Source organism: Oreochromis aureus, linkage group 3 (assembly GCF_013358895.1).
Source record: "Oreochromis aureus strain Israel breed Guangdong linkage group 3, ZZ_aureus, whole genome shotgun sequence".
Classification (NCBI taxonomy): Eukaryota; Metazoa; Chordata; class Actinopteri; order Cichliformes; family Cichlidae; genus Oreochromis; species Oreochromis aureus.
Window position 1 is genome coordinate 27,144,684 of NC_052944.1, and position 15,326 is coordinate 27,160,009.

The 15,326-nt window shown below is 52.5% G+C and overlaps 19 non-coding genes across 19 annotated transcripts; all 19 read left to right on the top strand.

The window, feature by feature from the left end:
• The first annotated feature begins 666 nt into the window (after positions 1-666).
• On the top strand, positions 667-738 carry trnan-guu. Its single transcript has one exon. It is a non-coding gene; the product is annotated as a tRNA-Asn (tRNA).
• Positions 739-1,422: 684 nt separating this feature from the next.
• On the top strand, positions 1,423-1,497 carry trnan-guu. The gene has a single exon. It is a non-coding gene; the product is annotated as a tRNA-Asn (tRNA).
• Positions 1,498-2,183: 686 nt separating this feature from the next.
• On the top strand, positions 2,184-2,257 carry trnan-guu. Its single transcript has one exon. It is a non-coding gene; the product is annotated as a tRNA-Asn (tRNA).
• A 684-nt stretch (positions 2,258-2,941) lies between these two features.
• On the top strand, positions 2,942-3,015 carry trnan-guu. The gene has a single exon. It is a non-coding gene; the product is annotated as a tRNA-Asn (tRNA).
• A 684-nt stretch (positions 3,016-3,699) lies between these two features.
• On the top strand, positions 3,700-3,771 carry trnan-guu. Its single transcript has one exon. It is a non-coding gene; the product is annotated as a tRNA-Asn (tRNA).
• Positions 3,772-4,456: 685 nt separating this feature from the next.
• Positions 4,457-4,530, top strand: trnan-guu. The gene has a single exon. It is a non-coding gene; the product is annotated as a tRNA-Asn (tRNA).
• Positions 4,531-5,968: 1,438 nt separating this feature from the next.
• Positions 5,969-6,042, top strand: trnan-guu. Its single transcript has one exon. It is a non-coding gene; the product is annotated as a tRNA-Asn (tRNA).
• A 684-nt stretch (positions 6,043-6,726) lies between these two features.
• Positions 6,727-6,800, top strand: trnan-guu. Its single transcript has one exon. It is a non-coding gene; the product is annotated as a tRNA-Asn (tRNA).
• A 688-nt stretch (positions 6,801-7,488) lies between these two features.
• On the top strand, positions 7,489-7,562 carry trnan-guu. Its single transcript has one exon. It is a non-coding gene; the product is annotated as a tRNA-Asn (tRNA).
• Positions 7,563-8,245: 683 nt separating this feature from the next.
• trnan-guu lies at positions 8,246-8,318 on the top strand. Its single transcript has one exon. It is a non-coding gene; the product is annotated as a tRNA-Asn (tRNA).
• A 683-nt stretch (positions 8,319-9,001) lies between these two features.
• trnan-guu lies at positions 9,002-9,075 on the top strand. Its single transcript has one exon. It is a non-coding gene; the product is annotated as a tRNA-Asn (tRNA).
• Positions 9,076-9,758: 683 nt separating this feature from the next.
• Positions 9,759-9,832, top strand: trnan-guu. Its single transcript has one exon. It is a non-coding gene; the product is annotated as a tRNA-Asn (tRNA).
• Positions 9,833-10,517: 685 nt separating this feature from the next.
• On the top strand, positions 10,518-10,591 carry trnan-guu. The gene has a single exon. It is a non-coding gene; the product is annotated as a tRNA-Asn (tRNA).
• Positions 10,592-11,293: 702 nt separating this feature from the next.
• trnan-guu lies at positions 11,294-11,367 on the top strand. Its single transcript has one exon. It is a non-coding gene; the product is annotated as a tRNA-Asn (tRNA).
• Positions 11,368-12,051: 684 nt separating this feature from the next.
• On the top strand, positions 12,052-12,125 carry trnan-guu. The gene has a single exon. It is a non-coding gene; the product is annotated as a tRNA-Asn (tRNA).
• A 683-nt stretch (positions 12,126-12,808) lies between these two features.
• Positions 12,809-12,883, top strand: trnan-guu. Its single transcript has one exon. It is a non-coding gene; the product is annotated as a tRNA-Asn (tRNA).
• A 696-nt stretch (positions 12,884-13,579) lies between these two features.
• On the top strand, positions 13,580-13,653 carry trnan-guu. The gene has a single exon. It is a non-coding gene; the product is annotated as a tRNA-Asn (tRNA).
• Positions 13,654-14,339: 686 nt separating this feature from the next.
• trnan-guu lies at positions 14,340-14,413 on the top strand. Its single transcript has one exon. It is a non-coding gene; the product is annotated as a tRNA-Asn (tRNA).
• A 690-nt stretch (positions 14,414-15,103) lies between these two features.
• trnan-guu lies at positions 15,104-15,177 on the top strand. Its single transcript has one exon. It is a non-coding gene; the product is annotated as a tRNA-Asn (tRNA).
• The last annotated feature ends 149 nt before the right edge of the window (positions 15,178-15,326 follow it).

Consider the following 15,326-nt stretch of genomic DNA (forward strand, 5'->3'; position numbering starts at 1 on the left):
AGGCAATGCAGAACGTGGCACCAAAGTCCAGCGCAGCTGCTTCCTCACAATGCAATGGTAGTGTTTCACAATAGTCTGTATGCTGGGCGTGGTCGTTTGATGAACCCAGCCAAATGTTTCATCGAGGGTGATATCCTTCTTTGGGGTGTTGGTGGTTCTTCCGCAACTGCAAACTGACTGCCAACTTCATAACCTACCGGTGACATGTTTTAAACAATCAGGGCTACCATATGGAGAGGAAGTACCAGAAAACCTCCACTCAACCCCTCCGTACACTCTCGACCCCTTGCTTGGGTTTCCTCACTCTCTGTGGCACAATCGTTTTCCCAGAACCAAAAACACCAGAACACCGCCACCCAGCCCCGTTCTGTCTCGACACCTGTGGGTCGCCCTTTGTCATTCTCTGAGGTGCAATCGAGTAGCGCAGACGGCTGTTTTAACCGAAAGGATGGTGGTTCGAGCTCACCCAGGGACGATATCGCTGTTCTTGGCAGGTAATGCAGAACGTGGCGCAAAAGTCCAGCGCCACTGCTGCCTCACAGTGCAATGTTATTGTTTCACAACAGTCTGAATGCTGGACGTGGTCGTTTACCCCAGAACCAAAAACACCAGAACACCGCCACCCAGCCCCGTTCTGTCTCGACACCCCTGGTTTGCTCTTTCTCAGTCTCTGTGGCGCAATCGGTTAGCGTTCGGCTGTTAACCGAAAGGTTGGTGGTTCGAGCCCACCCAGGGACGCTATTACTATTCTTGCCAGGCAATGCAGAACGTGGCACCAAAGTCCAGCGCAGCTGCTTCCTCACAATGCAATGGTAGTGTTTCACAATAGTCTGTATGCTGGACGTGGTCGTTTGATGAACCCAGCCAAATGTTTCATCGAGGGTGATATCCTTCTTTGGGGTGTTGGTGGTTCTTCCGCAACTGCAAACTGACTGCCAACTTCATAACCTACCGGTGACATGTTTTAAACAATCAGGGCTACCATATGGAGAGGAAGTACCAGAAAACCTCCACTCAACCCCTCCGTACACTCTCGACCCCTTGCTTGGGTTTCCTCACTCTCTGTGGCACAATCGTTTTCCCCAGAACCAAAAACACCAGAACACCGCCACCCAGCCCCGTTCTGTCTCGACACCTGTGGGTCGCCTTTGTCATTCTCTGAGGTGCAATCGAGTAGCGCGTACGGCTGTTTTAACCGAAAGGATGGTGGTTCGAGCTCACCCAGGGACGATATCGCTGTTCTTGGCAGGTAATGCAGAACGTGGCGCAAAGTCCAGCGCCACTGCTGCCTCACAATGCAATGTTATTGTTTCACAACAGTCTGAATGCTGGGCGTGGTCGTTTTACCCCAGAACCAAAAACACCAGAACACCGCCACCCAGCCCCCGTTCTGTCTCGACACCCTGGTTGGCTCTTTTGTCAGTCTCTGTGGCGCAATCGGTTAGCGCGCTTCGGCTGTTAACCGAAAGGTTGGTGGTTCGAGCCCACCCAGGGACGCTATTACTATTCTTGCCAGGCAATGCAGAACATGGCACCAAAGTCCAGCGCAGCTGCTTCCTCACAATGCAATGGTAGTGTTTCACAATAGTCTGTATGCTGGGCGTGGTCGTTTGATGAACCCAGCCAAATGTTTCATCGAGGGTGATATCCTTCTTTGGGGTGTTGGTGGTTCTTCCGCAACTGCAAACTGACTGCCAACTTCATAACCTACCGGTGACATGTTTTAAACAATCAGGGCTACCATATGGAGAGGAAGTACCAGAAAACCTCCACTCAACCCCTCCGTACACTCTCGACCCCTTGCTTGGGTTTCCTCACTCTCTGTGGCACAATCGTTTTCCCCAGAACCAAAAACACCAGAACACCGCCACCCAGCCCCGTTCTGTCTCGACACCTGTGGGTCGCCTTTGTCATTCTCTGAGGTGCAATCGAGTAGCGCGTGTACGGCTGTTTTAACCGAGAGGATGGTGGTTCGAGCTCACCCAGGGACGATATCGCTGTTCTTGGCAGGTAATGCAGAACGTGGCGCAAAAGTCCAGCGCCACTGCTGCCTCACAGTGCAATGTTATTGTTTCACAACAGTCTGAATGCTGGACGTGGTCGTTTACCCCAGAACCAAAAACACCAGAACACCGCCACCCAGCCCCCGTTCTGTCTCGACACCCCTGGTTGGCGCTTTGTCAGTCTCTGTGGCGCAATCGGTTAGCGCGTTCGGCTGTTAACCGAAAGGTTGGTGGTTCGAGCCCACCCAGGGACGCTATTACTATTCTTGCCAGGCAATGCAGAACGTGGCACCAAAGTCCAGCGCAGCTGCTTCCTCACAATGCAATGGTAGTGTTTCACAATAGTCTGTATGCTGGACGTGGTCGTTTGATGAACCCAGCCAAATGTTTCATCGAGGGTGATATCCTTCTTTGGGGTGTTGGTGGTTCTTCCGCAACTGCAAACTGACTGCCAACTTCATAACCTACCGGTGACATGTTTTAAACAATCAGGGCTACCATATGGAGAGGAAGTACCAGAAAACCTCCACTCAACCCCTCCGTACACTCTCGACCCCTTGCTTGGGTTTCCTCACTCTCTGTGGCACAATCGTTTTCCCCAGAACCAAAAACACCAGAACACCGCCACCCAGCCCCGTTCTGTCTCGACACCTGTGGGTCGCCCTTTGTCATTCTCTGAGGTGCAATCGAGTAGCGCGTATGGCTGTTTTAACCGAAAGGATGGTGGTTCGAGCTCACCCAGGGACGATATCGCTGTTCTTGGCAGGTAATGCAGAACGTGGCGCAAAAGTCCAGCGCCACTGCTGCCTCACAGTGCAATGTTATTGTTTCACAACAGTCTGAATGCTGGACGTGGTCGCTTTACCCCAGAACCAAAAACACCAGAACACCGCCACCCAGCCCCGTTCTGTCTCGACACCCTGGTTTGCTCTTTGTCAGTCTCTGTGGCGCAATCGGTTAGCGCGTTCGGCTGTTAACCGAAAGGTTGGTGGTTCGAGCCCACCCAGGGACGCTATTACTATTCTTGCCAGGCAATGCAGAACGTGGCACCAAAGTCCAGCGCAGCTGCTTCCTCACAATGCAATGGTAGTGTTTCACAATAGTCTGTATGCTGGGCGTGGTCGCTTGATGAACCCAGCCAAATGTTTCATCGAGGGTGATATCCTTCTTTGGGGTGTTGGTGGTTCTTCCGCAACTGCAAACTGACTGCCAACTTCATAACCTACCGGTGACATGTTTTAAACAATCAGGGCTACCATATGGAGAGGAAGTACCAGAAAACCTCCACTCAACCCCTCCGTACACTCTCGACCCCTTGCTTGGGTTTCCTCACTCTCAGTGGCACAATCGTTTTCCCCAGAACCAAAAACACCAGAACACCGCCACCCAGCCCCGTTCTGTCTCGACACCTGTGTGTCGCCTTTGCCATTCTCTGAGGTGCAATCGAGTAGCGCGTATGGCTGTTTTAACCGAGAGGATGGTGGTTCGAGTTCACCCAGGGACGATATCGCTGTTCTTGGCAGGTAATGCAGAACGTGGCGCAAAAGTCCAGCGCCACTTCTGCCTCACAATGCAATGTTATTGTTTCACAACAGTCTGAATGCTGGACGTGGTCGTTTACCCCAGAACCAAAAACACCAGAACACCGCCACCCAGCCCCGTTCTGTCTCGACACCCCCTGGTTGGCGCTTTGTCAGTCTCTGTGGCGCAATCGGTTAGCGTTCGGCTGTTAACCGAAAGGTTGGTGGTTCGAGCCCACCCAGGGACGCTATTACTATTCTTGCCAGGCAATGCAGAACGTGGCACCAAAGTCCAGCGCAGCTGCTTCCTCACAATGCAATGGTAGTGTTTCACAATAGTCTGTATGCTGGACGTGGTCGTTTGATGAACCCAGCCAAATGTTTCATCGAGGGTGATATCCTTCTTTGGGGTGTTGGTGGTTCTTCCGCAACTGCAAACTGACTGCCAACTTCATAACCTACCGGTGACATGTTTTAAACAATCAGGGCTACCATATGGAGAGGAAGTACCAGAAAACCTCCACTCAACCCCTCCGTACACTCTCGACCCCTTGCTTGGGTTTCCTCACTCTCTGTGGCACAATCGTTTTCCCCAGAACCAAAAACACCAGAACACCGCCACCCAGCCCCGTTCTGTCTCGACACCTGTGGGTCGCCTTTGTCATTCTCTGAGGTGCAATCGAGTAGCGCAGTACGGCTGTTTTAACCGAAAGGATGGTGGTTCGAGCTCACCCAGGGACGATATCGCTGTTCTTGGCAGGTAATGCAGAACGTGGCGCAAAAGTCCAGCGCCACTGCTGCCTCACAGTGCAATGTTATTGTTTCACAACAGTCTGAATGCTGGACGTGGTCGTTTACCCCAGAACCAAAAACACCAGAACACCGCCACCCAGCCCCCGTTCTGTCTCGACACCCCTGGTTTGCTCTTTGTCAGTCTCTGTGGCGCAATCGGTTAGCGCGTTCGGCTGTTAACCGAAAGGTTGGTGGTTCGAGCCCACCCAGGGACGCTATTGCTATTCTTGCCAGGCAATGCAGAACGTGGCACTAAAGTCCAGCGCAGCTGCTTCCTCACAATGCAATGGTAGTGTTTCACAATAGTCTGTATGCTGGACGTGGTCGTTTGATGAACCCAGCCAAATGTTTCATCGAGGGTGATATCCTTCTTTGGGGTGTTGGTGGTTCTTCCGCAACTGCAAACTGACTGCCAACTTCATAACCTACCGGTGACATGTTTTAAACAATCAGGGCTACCATATGGAGAGGAAGTACCAGAAAACCTCCACTCAACCCCTCCGTACACTCTCGACCCCTTGCTTGGGTTTCCTCACTCTCAGTGGCACAATCGTTTTCCCCAGAACCAAAAACACCAGAACACCGCCACCCAGCCCCGTTCTGTCTCGACACCTGTGTGTCGCCTTTGCCATTCTCTGAGGTGCAATCGAGTAGCGCTGTATGGCTGTTTTAACCGAGAGGATGGTGGTTCGAGCTCACCCAGGGGCGATATCGCTGTTCTTGGCAGGTAATGCAGAACGTGGCGCAAAAGTCCAGCGCCACTTCTGCCTCACAATGCAATGTTATTGTTTCACAACAGTCTGAATGCTGGACGTGGTCGTTTACCCCAGAACCAAAAACACCAGAACACCGCCACCCAGCCCCGTTCTGTCTCGACACCCCTGGTTGGCGCTTTGTCAGTCTCTGTGGCGCAATCGGTTAGCGCTTCGCTGTTAACCGAAAGGTTGGTGGTTCGAGCCCACCCAGGGACGCTATTACTATTCTTGCCAGGCAATGCAGAACGTGGCACCAAAGTCCAGCGCAGCTGCTTCCTCACAATGCAATGGTAGTGTTTCACAATAGTCTGTATGCTGGACGTGGTCGTTTGATGAACCCAGCCAAATGTTTCATCGAGGGTGATATCCTTCTTTGGGGTGTTGGTGGTTCTTCCGCAACTGCAAACTGACTGCCAACTTCATAACCTACCGGTGACATGTTTTAAACAATCAGGGCTACCATATGGAGAGGAAGTACCAGAAAACCTCCACTCAACCCCTCCGTACACTCTCGACCCCCTTGCTTGGGTTTCCTCACTCTCTGTGGCACAATCGTTTTCCCCAGAACCAAAAACACCAGAACACCGCCACCCAGCCCCGTTCTGTCTCGACACCTGTGGCGCCTTTGTCATTCTCTGAGGTGCAATCGAGTAGCTGCGTGCGGCTGTTTTAACCGAAAGGATGGTGGTTCGAGCTCACCCAGGGACGATATCGCTGTTCTTGGCAGGTAATGCAGAACGTGGCGCAAAGTCCAGCGCCACTGCTGCCTCACAGTGCAATGTTATTGTTTCACAACAGTCTGAATGCTGGACGTGGTCGTTTACCCCAGAACCAAAAACACCAGAACACCGCCACCCAGCCCCGTTCTGTCTCGACACCCCTGGTTGGCGCTTTGTCAGTCTCTGTGGCGCAATCGGTTAGCGTGTTCGGCTGTTAACCGAAAGGTTGGTGGTTCGAGCCCACCCAGGGACGCTATTACTATTCTTGCCAGGCAATGCAGAACGTGGCACCAAAGTCCAGCGCAGCTGCTTCCTCACAATGCAATGGTAGTGTTTCACAATAGTCTGTATGCTGGACGTGGTCGTTTGATGAACCCAGCCAAATGTTTCATCGAGGGTGATATCCTTCTTTGGGGTGTTGGTGGTTCTTCCGCAACTGCAAACTGACTGCCAACTTCATAACCTACCGGTGACATGTTTTAAACAATCAGGGCTACCATATGGAGAGGAAGTACCAGAAAACCTCCACTCAACCCCTCCGTACACTCTCGACCCCTTCCTTGGGTTTCCTCACTCTCTGTGGCACAATCGTTTTCCCCAGAACCAAAAACACCAGAACACCGCCACCCAGCCCCCGTTCTGTCTCGACACCTGTGGGTCGCCCTTTGTCATTCTCTGAGGTGCAATCGAGTAGCGCGTACGGCTGTTTTAACCGAAAGGATGGTGGTTCGAGCTCACCCAGGGACGATATCGCTGTTCTTGGCAGGTAATGCAGAACGTGGCGCAAAAGTCCAGCGCCACTGCTGCCTCACAGTGCAATGTTATTGTTTCACAACAGTCTGAATGCTGGACGTGGTCGTTTACCCCAGAACCAAAAACACCAGAACACCGCCACCCAGCCCCGTTCTGTCTCGACACCCTGGTTTGCTCTTTGTCAGTCTCTGTGGCGCAATCGGTTAGCGCGCTCGGCTGTTAACCGAAAGGTTGGTGGTTCGAGCCCACCCAGGGACGCTATTACTATTCTTGCCAGGCAATGCAGAACGTGGCACCAAAGTCCAGCGCAGCTGCTTCCTCACAATGCAATGGTAGTGTTTCACAATAGTCTGTATGCTGGACGTGGTCGTTTGATGAACCCAGCCAAATGTTTCATCGAGGGTGATATCCTTCTTTGGGGTGTTGGTGGTTCTTCCGCAACTGCAAACTGACTGCCAACTTCATAACCTACCGGTGACATGTTTTAAACAATCAGGGCTACCATATGGAGAGGAAGTACCAGAAAACCTCCACTCAACCCCTCCGTACACTCTCGACCCCTTGCTTGGGTTTCCTCACTCTCTGTGGCACAATCGTTTTCCCAGAACCAAAAACACCAGAACACCGCCACCCAGCCCCGTTCTGTCTCGACACCTGTGGGTCGCCCTTTGTCATTCTCTGAGGTGCAATCGAGTAGCGCGTGGGCTGTTTTAACCGAAAGGATGGTGGTTCGAGCTCACCCAGGGACGATATCGCTGTTCTTGGCAGGTAATGCAGAACGTGGCGCAAAAGTCCAGCGCCACTGCTGCCTCACAGTGCAATGTTATTGTTTCACAACAGTCTGAATGCTGGACGTGGTCGTTTACCCCAGAACCAAAAACCAGAACACCAGAACACCGCCACCCAGCCCCGTTCTGTCTCGACACCCCTGGTTGGCGCTTTGTCAGTCTCTGTGGCGCAATCGGTTAGCGCGTTCGGCTGTTAAGCGAAAGGTTGGTGGTTCGAGCCCACCCAGGGACGCTATTACTATTCTTGCCAGGCAATGCAGAACGTGGCACCAAAGTCCAGCGCAGCTGCTTCCTCACAATGCAATGGTAGTGTTTCACAATAGTCTGTATGCTGGGCGTGGTCGTTTGATGAACCCAGCCAAATGTTTCATCGAGGGTGATATCCTTCTTTGGGGTGTTGGTGGTTCTTCCGCAACTGCAAACTGACTGCCAACTTCATAACCTACCGGTGACATGTTTTAAACAATCAGGGCTACCATATGGAGAGGAAGTACCAGAAAACCTCCACTCAACCCCTCCGTACACTCTCGACCCCTTGCTTGGGTTTCCTCACTCTCAGTGGCACAATCGTTTTCCCCAGAACCAAAAACACCAGAACACCGCCACCCAGCCCCGTTCTGTCTCGACACCTGTGTGTCGCCTTTGCCATTCTCTGAGGTGCAATCGAGTAGCGCGTATGGCTGTTTTAACCGAGAGGATGGTGGTTCGAGTTCACCCAGGGACGATATCGCTGTTCTTGGCAGGTAATGCAGAACGTGGCGCAAAAGTCCAGCGCCACTTCTGCCTCACAATGCAATGTTATTGTTTCACAACAGTCTGAATGCTGGACGTGGTCGTTTACCCCAGAACCAAAAACACCAGAACACCGCCACCCAGCCCCGTTCTGTCTCGACACCCCTGGTTGGCGCTTTGTCAGTCTCTGTGGCGCAATCGGTTAGCGCGTTCGGCTGTTAACCGAAGGTTGGTGGTTCGAGCCCACCCAGGGACGCTATTACTATTCTTGCCAGGCAATGCAGAACGTGGCACCAAAGTCCAGCGCAGCTGCTTCCTCACAATGCAATGGTAGTGTTTCACAATAGTCTGTATGCTGGACGTGGTCGTTTGATGAACCCAGCCAAATGTTTCATCGAGGGTGATATCCTTCTTTGGGGTGTTGGTGGTTCTTCCGCAACTGCAAACTGACTGCCAACTTCATAACCTACCGGTGACATGTTTTAAACAATCAGGGCTACCATATGGAGAGGAAGTACCAGAAAACCTCCACTCAACCCCTCCGTACACTCTCGACCCCTTGCTTGGGTTTCCTCACTCTCTGTGGCACAATCGTTTTCCCCAGAACCAAAAACACCAGAACACCGCCACCCAGCCCCGTTCTGTCTCGACACCTGTGGGTCGCCTTTGTCATTCTCTGAGGTGCAATCGAGTAGCGCCGTGCGGCTGTTTTAACCGAAAGGATGGTGGTTCGAGCTCACCCAGGGACGATATCGCTGTTCTTGGCAGGTAATGCAGAACGTGGCGCAAAGTCCAGCGCCACTGCTGCCTCACAGTGCAATGTTATTGTTTCACAACAGTCTGAATGCTGGACGTGGTCGTTTACCCCAGAACCAAAAACACCAGAACACCGCCACCCAGCCCCGTTCTGTCTCGACACCCCTGGTTTGCTCTTTGTCAGTCTCTGTGGCGCAATCGGTTAGCGCGTTCGGCTGTTAACCGAAAGGTTGGTGGTTCGAGCCCACCCAGGGACGCTATTACTATTCTTGCCAGGCAATGCAGAACATGGCACCAAAGTCCAGCGCAGCTGCTTCCTCACAATGCAATGGTAGTGTTTCACAATAGTCTGTATGCTGGACGTGGTCGTTTGATGAACCCAGCCAAATGTTTCATCGAGGGTGATATCCTTCTTTGGGGTGTTGGTGGTTCTTCCGCAACTGCAAACTGACTGCCAACTTCATAACCTACCGGTGACATGTTTTAAACAATCAGGGCTACCATATGGAGAGGAAGTACCAGAAAACCTCCACTCAACCCCTCCGTACACTCTCGACCCCTTGCTTGGGTTTCCTCACTCTCAGTGGCACAATCGTTTTCCCCAGAACCAAAAACACCAGAACACCGCCACCCAGCCCCGTTCTGTCTCGACACCTGTGTGTCGCCTTTGCCATTCTCTGAGGTGCAATCGAGTAGCGCCGTATGGCTGTTTTAACCGAGAGGATGGTGGTTCGAGTTCACCCAGGGACGATATCGCTGTTCTTGGCAGGTAATGCAGAACGTGGCGCAAAGTCCAGCGCCACTTCTGCCTCACAATGCAATGTTATTGTTTCACAACAGTCTGAATGCTGGACGTGGTCGCTTACCCCAGAACCAAAACACCAGAACACCGCCACCCAGCCCCGCTTCTGTCTCGACACCCCTGGTTGGCGCTTTGTCAGTCTCTGTGGCGCAATCGGTTAGCGCGCTTGACTGTTAACCGAAAGGTTGGTGGTTCGAGCCCACCCAGGGACGCTATTACTATTCTTGCCAGGCAATGCAGAACGTGGCACCAAAGTCCAGCGCAGCTGCTTCCTCACAATGCAATGGTAGTGTTTCACAATAGTCTGTATGCTGGACGTGGTCGTTTGATGAACCCAGCCAAATGTTTCATCGAGGGTGATATCCTTCTTTGGGGTGTTGGTGGTTCTTCCGCAACTGCAAACTGACTGCCAACTTCATAACCTACCGGTGACATGTTTTAAACAATCAGGGCTACCATATGGAGAGGAAGTACCAGAAAACCTCCACTCAACCCCTCCGTACACTCTCGACCCCCTTGCTTGGGTTTCCTCACTCTCAGTGGCACAATCGTTTTCCCCAGAACCAAAAACACCAGAACACCGCCACCCAGCCCCGTTCTGTCTCGACACCTGTGGGTCGCCTTTGTCATTCTCTGAGGTGCAATCGAGTAGCGCGTACGGCTGTTTTAACCGAAAAGGATGGTGGTTCGAGCTCACCCAGGGACGATATCACTGTTCTTGGCAGGTAATGCAGAACGTGGCGCAAAAAGTCCAGCGCCACTGCTGCCTCACAATGCAATGTTATTGTTTCACAACAGTCTGAATGCTGGACGTGGTCGTTTACCCCAGAACCAAAACACCAGAACACCGCCACCCAGCCCCGTTCTGTCTCGACACCCCTGGTTGGCGCTTTGTCAGTCTCTGTGGCGCAATCGGTTAGCGCGTTCGGCTGTTAACCGAAAGGTTGGTGGTTCGAGCCCACCCAGGGACGCTATTACTATTCTTGCCAGGCAATGCAGAACGTGGCACCAAAGTCCAGCGCAGCTGCTTCCTCACAATGCAATGGTAGTGTTTCACAATAGTCTGTATGCTGGACGTGGTCGTTTGATGAACCCAGCCAAATGTTTCATCGAGGGTGATATCCTTCTTTGGGGTGTTGGTGGTTCTTCCGCAACTGCAAACTGACTGCCAACTTCATAACCTACCGGTGACATGTTTTAAACAATCAGGGCTACCATATGGAGAGGAAGTACCAGAAAACCTCCACTCAACCCCTCCGTACACTCTCGACCCCCTTGCTTGGGTTTCCTCACTCTCAGTGGCACAATCGTTTTCCCCAGAACCAAAAACACCAGAACACCGCCACCCAGCCCCCGTTCTGTCTCGACACCTGTGGGTCGCCTTTGTCATTCTCTGAGGTGCAATCGAGTAGCGCGTACGGCTGTTTTAACCGAAGGATGGTGGTTCGAGCTCACCCAGGGGCGATATCGCTGTTCTTGGCAGGTGCATGCAGAACGTGGCGCATGCAGAACGTGGCGCAAAAGTCCAGCGCCACTGCTGCCTCACAATGCAATGTTATTGTTTCACAACAGTCTGAATGCTGGACGTGGTCATTTACCCCAGAACCAAAAACACCAGAACACCGCCACCCAGCCCCCGTTCTGTCTCGACACCCCTGGTTGGCGCTTTGTCAGTCTCTGTGGCGCAATCGGTTAGCGTGTTCGGCTGTTAACCGAAAGGTTGGTTGTTCGAGCCCACCCAGGGGCGCTATTACTATTCTTGCCAGGCAATGCAGAACGTGGCACCAAAGTCCAGCGCAGCTGCTTCCTCACAATGCAATGGTAGTGTTTCACAATAGTCTGTATGCTGGACGTGGTCGCTTGATGAACCCAGCCAAATGTTTCATCGAGGGTGATATCCTTCTTTGGGGTGTTGGTGGTTCTTCCGCAACTGCAAACTGACTGCCAACTTCATAACCTACCGGTGACATGTTTTAAACAATCAGGGCTAACATATGGAGAGGAAGTACCAGAAAACCTCCACTCAACCCCTCCGTACACTCTCGACCCCTTGCTTGGGTTTCTCACTCTCTGTGGCACAATCGTTTTCCCCAGAACCAAAAACACCAGAACACCGCCACCCAGCCCCGTTCTGTCTCGACACCTGTGGGTCGCCCTTTGTCATTCTCTGAGGTGCAATCGAGTAGCGCAGCGTACGGCTGTTTTAACCGAAAGGATGGTGGTTCGAGCTCACCCAGGGACGATATCGCTGTTCTTGGCAGGTAATGCAGAACGTGGCGCAAAGTCCAGCGCCACTGCTGCCTCACAGTGCAATGTTATTGTTTCACAACAGTCTGAATGCTGGGCGTGGTCGTTTACCCCAGAACCAAAAACACCAGAACACCGCCACCCAGCCCCGTTCTGTCTCGACACCCTGGTTTGCTCTTTGTCAGTCTCTGTGGCGCAATCGGTTAGCGCGTTCGGCTGTTAACCGAAAGGTTGGTGGTTCGAGCCCACCCAGGGACGCTATTACTATTCTTGCCAGGCAATGCAGAACGTGGCACCAAAGTCCAGCGCAGCTGCTTCCTCACAATGCAATGGTAGTGTTTCACAATAGTCTGTATGCTGGGCGTGGTCGTTTGATGAACCCAGCCAAATGTTTCATCGAGGGTGATATCCTTCTTTGGGGTGTTGGTGGTTCTTCCGCAACTGCAAACTGACTGCCAACTTCATAACCTACCGTGACATGTTTTAAACAATCAGGGCTACCATATGGAGAGGAAGTACCAGAAAACCTCCACTCAACCCCTCCGTACACTCTCGACCCCTTGCTTGGGTTTCCTCACTCTCTGTGGCACAATCGTTTTCCCCAGAACCAAAAACACCAGAACACCGCCACCCAGCCCCGTTCTGTCTCGACACCTGTGGGTCGCCTTTGTCATTCTCTGAGGTGCAATCGAGTAGGCGCGTACGGCTGTTTTAACCGAAAGGATGGTGGTTCAAGCTCACCCAGGGACGATATCGCTGTTCTTGGCAGGTAATGCAGAACGTGGCGCAAAAGTCCAGCGCCACTGCTGCCTCACAGTGCAATGTTATTGTTTCACAACAGTCTGAATGCTGGACGTGGTCGTTTACCCCAGAACCAAAAACACCAGAACACCGCCACCCAGCCCCGTTCTGTCTCGACACCCCTGGTTTGCTCTTTGTCAGTCTCTGTGGCGCAATCGGTTAGCTGCGTTCGGCTGTTAACCGAAAGGTTGGTGGTTCGAGCCCACCCAGGGACGCTATTACTATTCTTGCCAGGCAATGCAGAACGTGGCACCAAAGTCCAGCGCAGCTGCTTCCTCACAATGCAATGGTAGTGTTTCACAATAGTCTGTATGCTGGACGTGGTCGTTTGATGAACCCAGCCAAATGTTTCATCGAGGGTGATATCCTTCTTTGGGGTGTTGGTGGTTCTTCCGCAACTGCAAAACTGACTGCCAACTTCATAACCTACCGGTGACATGTTTTAAACAATCAGGGCTACCATATGGAGAGGAAGTACCAGAAAACCTCCACTCAACCCCTCCGTACACTCTCGACCCCTTGCTTGGGTTTCCTCACTCTCTGTGGCACAATCGTTTTCCCCAGAACCAAAAACACCAGAACACCGCCACCCAGCCCCGTTCTGTCTCGACACCTGTGGGTCGCCTTTGTCATTCTCTGAGGTGCAATCGAGTAGCGCCAGTCACGGCTGTTTTAACCGAAAGGATGGTGGTTCGAGCTCACCCAGGGACGATATCGCTGTTCTTGGCAGGTAATGCAGAACGTGGCGCAAAAGTCCAGCGCCACTGCTGCCTCACAATGCAATGTTATTGTTTCACAACAGTCTGAATGCTGGACGTGGTCGTTTACCCCAGAACCAAAAACACCAGAACACCGCCACCCAGCCCCGTTCTGTCTCGACACCCCTGGTTGGCCTGGTTGGCGCTTTGTCAGTCTCTGTGGCGCAATCGGTTAGCGCGTTCGGCTGTTAACCGAAAGGTTGGTGGTTCGAGCCCACCCAGGGACGCTATTACTATTCTTGCCAGGCAATGCAGAACATGGCACCAAAGTCCAGCGCAGCTGCTTCCTCACAATGCAATGGTAGTGTTTCACAATAGTCTGTATGCTGGGCGTGGTCGCTTTGATGAACCCAGCCAAATGTTTCATCGAGGGTGATATCCTTCTTTGGGGTGTTGGTGGTTCTTCCGCAACTGCAAACTGACTGCCAACTTCATAACCTACCGGTGACATGTTTTAAACAATCAGGGCTACCATATGGAGAGGAAGTACCAGAAAACCTCCACTCAACCCCTCCGTACACTCTCGACCCCCTTGCTTGGGTTTCCTCACTCTCTGTGGCACAATCGTTTTCCCCAGAACCAAAAACACCAGAACACCGCCACCCAGCCCCCGTTCTGTCTCGACACCTGTGGGTCGCCCTTTGTCATTCTCTGAGGTGCAATCGAGTAGGGCGTATGGCTGTTTTAACCGAAAGGATGGTGGTTCGAGCTCACCCAGGGACGATATCGCTGTTCTTGGCAGGTAATGCAGAACGTGGCGCAAAAGTCCAGCGCCACTGCTGCCTCACAGTGCAATGTTATTGTTTCACAACAGTCTGAATGCTGGGCGTGGTCGTTTACCCCAGAACCAAAAACACCAGAACACCGCCACCCAGCCCCGTTCTGTCTCGACACCCTGGTTTGCTCTTTGTCAGTCTCTGTGGCGCAATCGGTTAGCGCGTTCGGCTGTTAACCGAAAGGTTGGTGGTTCGAGCCCACCCAGGGACGCTATTACTATTCTTGCCAGGCAATGCAGAACGTGGCACCAAAGTCCAGCGCGCAGCTGCTTCCTCACAATGCAATGGTAGTGTTTCACAATAGTCTGTATGCTGGACGTGGTCGTTTGATGAACCCAGCCAAATGTTTCATCGAGGGTGATATCCTTCTTTGGGGTGTTGGTGGTTCTTCCGCAACTGCAAACTGACTGCCAACTTCATAACCTACCGGTGACATGTTTTAAACAATCAGGGCTACCATATGGAGAGGAAGTACCAGAAAACCTCCACTCAACCCCTCCGTACACTCTCGACCCCTTGCTTGGGTTTCCTCACTCTCTGTGGCACAATCGTTTTCCCCAGAACCAAAAACACCAGAACACCGCCACCCAGCCCCCCCCGTTCTGTCTCGACACCTGTGGGTCGCCTTTGTCATTCTCTGAGGTGCAATCGAGTAGCGCGTGCGGCTGTTTTAACCGAAAGGATGGTGGTTCGAGCTCACCCAGGGACGATATCGCTGTTCTTGGCAGGTAATGCAGAACGTGGCGCAAAAGTCCAGCGCCACTGCTGCCTCACAGTGCAATGTTATTGTTTCACAACAGTCTGAATGCTGGACGTGGTCGTTTACCCCAGAACCAAAAACACCAGAACACCGCCACCCAGCCCCCGTTCTGTCTCGACACCCCTGGTTTGCTCTTTGTCAGTCTCTGTGGCGCAATCGGTTAGCGCGTTCGGCTGTTAACCGAAAGGTTGGTGGTTCGAGCCCACCCAGGGACGCTATTACTATTCTTGCCAGGCAATGCAGAACGTGGCACCAAAGTCCAGCGCAGCTGCTTCCTCACAATGCAATGGTAGTGTTTCACAATAGTCTGTATGCTGGACGTGGTCGTTTGATGAACCCAGCCAAATGTTTCATCGAGGGTGAT